Below are 7,238 nucleotides of genomic sequence, written 5' to 3'. Positions count from 1 at the left end.
TAACACACTATTGTGATGTGTAAAATCTCTATAGAAAATTTTATTATTAAGTGCTTTTGGTTCCGGGGGGTTACAGGAGAATACTAGCGATAAAATCTATGGGGGGGGGGGGGGGGGGTTGCGTAAAAATCTCCATAGAGAATTTTATTATTAAGTGCTTTTGGTTCCGGGGGGTTACAGGAGAATACTAGCGATAAAATCTATGGGGGGGGGGGGGGGGGGTTGCGTAAAATCTTTGATAAGCGGCGGCGGCAGAAGCATTTAGGATGTAGAAGAGGGTTTGCCAGCTTAATGATTTTTTTAGAAAAAAAAATCACTGGTGGTTGGGGGGGGGAATCTAATAGTATAGGTATATTATAGCGAACAGAAAGTGCTATGTCCGACAAGCATTCATTTATAGGTTAACATATTCTTATGTTAATCCACCACGCTTGCATAATATGACCCACCTTATTGTTATGCCATTACCCCACTCAGAGATGCAAAGTGAAAGGTCCCCCTAAAAAAATACCATATGCTATCTAGTTATGTGTAGCGGGAGTAAAGAACTCAAGGTCCTGGATCTCAAAAGGAGGGTGGCTCTTTAGAAAGTGATAATAGACCGATTATTCTGTAAAAGGTACATAGATTCAGTTCCGTCAAATGGGGAGCCTTTCTATAGGTCTACTTATATTGTAGAACCATAGAAACCATAAGCTTTCAAGCCCTTGATTTTTTTTAGGCCATGTAGGATACGGTAGCTAACGAACAATTGATTCATGTTGAGTTATTGGGGTATTGGATGGTCATATTCATGTTATAAAAAATTTAAAGGGGTGTATAATTTATTGTATTTTATTAAAGTACCATTAAAGTTTATTATTCAATGGATTGTTGGATGATATTCTAGTTTGCTAGGATAAAAAGGTCCAATTCAACATTTTAAATTCTTGATATAGTTGGGATATAGGTGTTCTTATTAAGATGTTTATACTGATAATGTTAAATATAAATAAACTATTACAAGAATATTTATGTTTGAAGTGATTAAGTAGCTCAATAAATAAATAGTAAGTCTTTATTATTTAATAAAATTTGGATAAGACTCGGGTTAATTTTGATTGTATTAGTTATGCTCCTGAACTACGTATTAGGGCTCTCCGTACATTTAAGTCTACCTACTCATTAATTAATAATCCGCCTTCGTGCAATTATAGGAGTATTACATTCATATTTTATTGATAATTATTTAATATGAGCCTTAATATGTGGAATTATTGATGGCTTTGGCAAAGATATGCTTGGGGAAAGTAGATGAATGCTCTATTATACATAGAGTGGTTTATCGTACATAGTATGCTGATTTAGAGATTTTATGGGTGTAAATCAATATTTTTGGTAAGTATATTCTTGGGGAAAGTGACGGGATGCTCAATTACGGCCAGTGTTACTTTGTACAAAAATGTTAGAAGTCATATTATGTTTATTAAAAATTGTAATTTATTAACTTTGGAGTAGAGAGCGAGATGTTCTATTATGACTAGTGTAATTAAATACATAATATTGTAGAAAACATAATATGCTGATTTAGAGATTTTATGAGTATTAATCGATGGCTTTGGCAAAGATATGCTTGGGGAAAGTAGATGAATGCTCTATTATACATAGAGTGGTTTATCGTACATAGTATGCTGATTTAGAGATTTTATGAGTATTAATCGATGGCTTTGGCAAAGATATGCTTGGGGAAAGTAGATGAATGCTCTATTATACATAGAGTGGTTTATCGTACATAGTATGCTGATTTAGAGATTTTATGGGTGTAAATCAATATTTTTGGTAAGTATATTCTTGGGGAAAGTGACGGGATGCTCAATTACGGCCAGTGTTACTTTGTACAAAAATGTTAGAAGTCATATTATGTTTATTAAAAATTGTAATTTATTAACTTTGGAGTAGAGAGCGAGATGTTCTATTATGACTAGTGTAATTAAATACATAATATTGTAGAAAACATAATATGCTGATTTAGAGATTTTATGAGTATTAATCGATGGCTTTGGCAAAGATATGCTTGGGGAAAGTAGATGAATGCTCTATTATACATAGAGTGGTTTATCGTACATAGTATGCTGATTTAGAGATTTTATGGGTGTAAATCAATATTTTTGGTAAGTATATTCTTGGGGAAAGTGACGGGATGCTCAATTACGGCCAGTGTTACTTTGTACAAAAATGTTAGAAGTCATATTATGTTTATTAAAAATTGTAATTTATTAACTTTGGAGTAGAGAGCGAGATGTTCTATTATGACTAGTGTAATTAAATACATAATATTGTAGAAAACATAATATGCTGATTTAGAGATTTTATGAGTATTAATCGATGGCTTTGGCAAAGATATGCTTGGGGAAAGTAGATGAATGCTCTATTATACATAGAGTGGTTTATCGTACATAGTATGCTGATTTAGAGATTTTATGGGTGTAAATCAATATTTTTGGTAAGTATATTCTTGGGGAAAGTGACGGGATGCTCAATTACGGCCAGTGTTACTTTGTACAAAAATGTTAGAAGTCATATTATGTTTATTAAAAATTGTAATTTATTAACTTTGGAGTAGAGAGCGAGATGTTCTATTATGACTAGTGTAATTAAATACATAATATTGTAGAAAACATAATATGCTGATTTAGAGATTTTATGAGTATTAATCGATGTTCTGAATATGTAGATACTAACAATAAAGTTAGGGTTCCATATGCTGAGGTGAGAGAATTAAACTAACAACTGCCTTAAAAATTAAGGCGAGTGAGTTTGTTTTCTACTACTCCGAGGGCAGGGATAAAAATAATAAACAGAATAAAATAAAGAATTGAAGTTAGTTGACCAATTATTACGTAAGGGTCTTCTACTGGTTGGCCGCCGATTCAGGTAAGAATTATTATATTGGCAACAAGGGTTCAAAATAATAATTTAGTTAGGGGTCGAAACATAGAAGTTCGGAGGTGAGATGTATGCAAAATAGGAATTAAGAACAGGATCATAATGGAGAGCAAGAGGGCCAAGACTCCGCCGAGTTTGTTTGGAATTGAACGTAAAATAGCGTAGGCAAATAAAAAATATCACTCAGGTTTAATATGGGGAGGTGTTACTAATGGGTTAGCAGGAATAAAGTTGTCAGGGTCCCCCAGAATATTGGGGGAGAATGTGGAAATTACAGTTAGTAGAGCAAGAAGCACTGTGAACCCTAAAATGTCTTTGTACGAGAAGTAAGTATGGAAGGGCACTTTATCAGGATTAGAATTAAGGCCGGTGGGATTAGAAGACCCCGTTTGGTGTAAAAATAAGAGGTGAAGTATTGTTAAGCCTATAACAATGAAGGGTAAAATAAAGTGAAATGTGAAGAATCGTGTTAGTGTGGCGTTGTCTACTGAAAATCCCCCTCAAATTCATTGAACGAGGTCTGGGCCAATATAAGGTGCTGCAGATAATAAATTTGTAATTACTGTGGCGCCTCAGAAGGATATTTGCCCTCAGGGTAAAACGTATCCTACAAATGCGGTAGCTATAACGAGAAAAAATAAAATAACCCCAATATTTCAGGTCTCTTTAAATAAAAATGATCCGTAATAAATGCCGCGTCCGATATGTAAATAAATACAAATGAAGAAGAAAGATGCTCCATTTGCATGAAGATTTCGTAATAGTCAGCCGTTATTAACGTCTCGACAAATATGGGCTACGGATGAAAATGCTATAGAAGTATCTGCGGTATAATGTATTGCTAAAAATAATCCGGTGATGACTTGTGCAATTAGGCAAAGACCTAAAAGAGATCCGAAGTTTCATCATAATGATAAGTTTGTGGGGGTTGGTAAGTCGATGAGGGAATTGTTAACAATTTTTAGAACTGGGTGGGTTTTACGTGTAATGGGGGCCATTAGTTTTTATAGTTGAATTCAACAGTAGTTTTTCAGATTACAGGTCTGGGTTAGAGGCCCAGTAAAAATTATGACTATTCTATTTGAATTAAGTTTAATTGGGGGTTTACTTGCAGTGGCTTCAAATCCTTCACCTTATTATGCTGCTTTAGGATTAGTTTGTTCAGCCGGGGCTGGTTGTTTAATCTTAATAGATGGGGGTGCTTCTTTTTTATCATTGGTTCTTTTTTTAATTTATTTGGGTGGAATAATGGTAGTTTTTGCTTATTCGGCTGCTTTAGTGGCAGAACCTTATCCTGAGGCTTGAGGTAACGCTGGGGTACTGGTTTATTTAGTGGCGTATACTTTTCTTTTAATTGCATGATGAATAATTGGGGGAAAAAAAGAAAAAGTAGTTGTGGAAGGAGAGGGGATAATATATATAAGTGATTGATGTGGGGTGTCAATAATATTTTCGTGGGGCGGTATTTTTTTATTAATTGTTGGGTGGGCTTTATTATTAACTTTATTTGTAGTCTTAGAGGTAGTTCGGGGCCATTATAGTGGTGTCTTACGAGCTGTAGGGTAATTAAGCAAACTAAAATAGTGAAAGTAAAAATAGATAAATAAACTTTAATTATTCCTTGATGGATTTCTTGATTTTTTATGATGGGGGGCAGTTGCAATTCTGTTAATCCTTTTGGCCCCAGTTTTTCTAATCATAGTGTGTCAATAAGGTGAGAGGAGGTTTGTAAACTAAAGTTAAGTGTATAATGGGGTAGTAGACGATGAAAAATTGTTGGATAAAAAGATGTATTGAGTGTTTTGGAAAAACTGTGATGGGGTAATTTAGTTCATGAAATATTGGCTAAGTCTAGGGCAATAATAAATCCTAAAAGTGATACGGCGAGAGCTGTAATTTTTAAATAAAGGGGTATAGTTAAATTTAATGGGGTTGAAGGTAAGATAATTTGATTAATAATGAGTCCAGCAATAATGCTTCCGATAGCTAAGCGTTTAATTGGGTTTGTAAAAGAGTCGGTTTCTGCCATCAGTTGAATGGGGTTAAGTCGAGGGTGTGCTATAGATGCAAAAAAAATTACGCGAAGACTGTAGACTGCTGTAAATGATGTAGCGATGATAGTTAAAGTTAGGGCTCAGGAATTAACATTAGATGTATTAATGGCTTCAATAATGGCGTCTTTTGAAAAAAATCCTGCTAAATAGGGGGTGCCTATAAGAGCTAAGCTACCGATAGATACACATGTCGTGGTAATAGGAAGGGTTTTTTGTAATCCTCCCATTTTTCGGATATCCTGTTCGTCATTAAGATTATGAATAATAGACCCAGAGCATAAAAAAAGTATGGCCTTAAAAAATGCATGAGTGCAGATGTGAAAAAAAGCTAAGTGGGGCATATTTAAGCCGATAGCCACAACTATTAGTCCCAGTTGGCTGGATGTTGAAAATGCAATAATTTTTTTGATATCATTTTGTGTTAAGGCACAGGTGGCTGCGAAGGCGGTGGAGATTGCGCCCAGACATAAACAAGTGGTAAGAGCAGTTTGATTATCTTTAATTATTGGGTGAATGCGAATTAGTAAAAATACACCTGCTACTACTATAGTACTAGAATGGAGTAGGGCAGACACAGGGGTAGGGCCTTCTATGGCGGAGGCTAGTCATGGATGAAGTCCAAATTGTGCGGATTTGCTTGCGGCTGCGATAATAAAAGCAATAATAAGGGGGGTAGAATTATTTATGGAAAAGACAAAATTTAAGTCAATTGAGTTGTATGAGGAAATTAATCAAAACATAGAAAATAAGAAACCGATATCGCCAATTCGATTATACAAAACAGCTTGAAGGGCAGCTGCTCCGGCATTACTACGTGTAAAGTATCATCCAATTAGTAAATAGGATATAATACCTACACCTTCTCAGCCGACAAATAATATAAGAAAGTTTCCTGCTGACACAAGGAGTATTATTGCCAAGAGAAAAATAAGAAGGTATTTAAAAAAAAGTTGAATTTTAAAATCATTATTTATATACCAAAGAGAATATTCGATAATGCTTCAAGTAACCATTAAGGCGACAGGAATAAAAATAATGGAATACTGATCAAGTTGAATAGTAATATCTAAGGGGGTGGCAAGAATATTAAATCATTTTCAGGTAACAGTTGTTGATTGTGAGTTATCATTAATAAAGAAAAATAAAGGCACAATAGAAATAAAAAAAGCTGTTTTAATTGCAGTTTTTGTTTTAAAGTGAAAATTTATTGAACTAGGGTTAATTAGGGGAATTATAATAGTCAGTATACTTAAGAAATAGCATGAAAGTGCAGCTGTTGGGAGATTCATAGCTTTTATTAAAGATTATTTAGAATAAAGGCATTGAGTTTGCTATAGAGTCGAACTACAGAAACAAATAGTTAGCAGTTTTTGTTTATCCTATCAAATTCGGTGAACAGGGGAGGATTATTCCCCATCTTTAGAATCACAAACTAAAATTTTTATAAACTATATTCACTAGAATAATAGACCGGGATTTAATGATAGTAGTAAGGCAGGAATAATGTGGAGGGCAAATAAAATATGTTCTCGAGATTGAGTTGGTATTATTAATTTAATGTGTGATGGAATTTGTTCTCGCTGGGAAGATCAAAATAGATAGAGGGAATATGATGTGGTAAAAATAATACTAAGTCCGGTAATAACTAAAGTAAAATTTGATCATTGAAATAGAGATGTTAAAATAGAAATTTCTCCAATAAAATTTGGTGAGGGGGGAAGGGCTATGTTTAAAAGAGTTGCTATGAGTCATCATGCTGCGGCCAATGGGAAAATAATTTGGGTGCCTTGTAATAATATTAAGGTGCGGGTATTAGTACGTTCATAAGAGGTGTTTGCTAAACAAAATAGGGCGGATGAAATAAGTCCGTGAGAAATTATTAAAATTATTGCACCAGCGATGCTCCAGTCTGTCTTCACTATTGATGCTGCGATGACTAATCCCATGTGGCTTACAGAGGAGAAAGCAATTAGGGATTTTAAGTCTGTTTGTCGGGTACATAAGGCTGCTGAGAGTAAGACCCCTAGAAGAGAGAAGACGATCAATGGGGCGGCCATTGAGGTAAATGAGTCGTTTATTAGGACTGTAATTCGTAGAATTCCGTACCCCCCAAGTTTAAGAAGAGTGCCGGCCAAGATTATTGAGCCTGCAATTGGGGCTTCTACGTGGGCTTTTGGCAGTCAAAGGTGTACTCCGTAGAGAGGCATTTTAACCAAAAAGGCTAGAAAGCAGGCAGCTCATCATGCTAGGGCATTAGTT

Source organism: Rhinoderma darwinii, unplaced genomic scaffold, assembly GCF_050947455.1.
Source record: "Rhinoderma darwinii isolate aRhiDar2 unplaced genomic scaffold, aRhiDar2.hap1 Scaffold_790, whole genome shotgun sequence".
Lineage (NCBI taxonomy): Eukaryota > Metazoa > Chordata > Amphibia > Anura > Rhinodermatidae > Rhinoderma > Rhinoderma darwinii.
The sequence above is the reverse complement of the archived record's forward strand: the minus strand, read 5'-3'. Positions refer to the sequence as shown.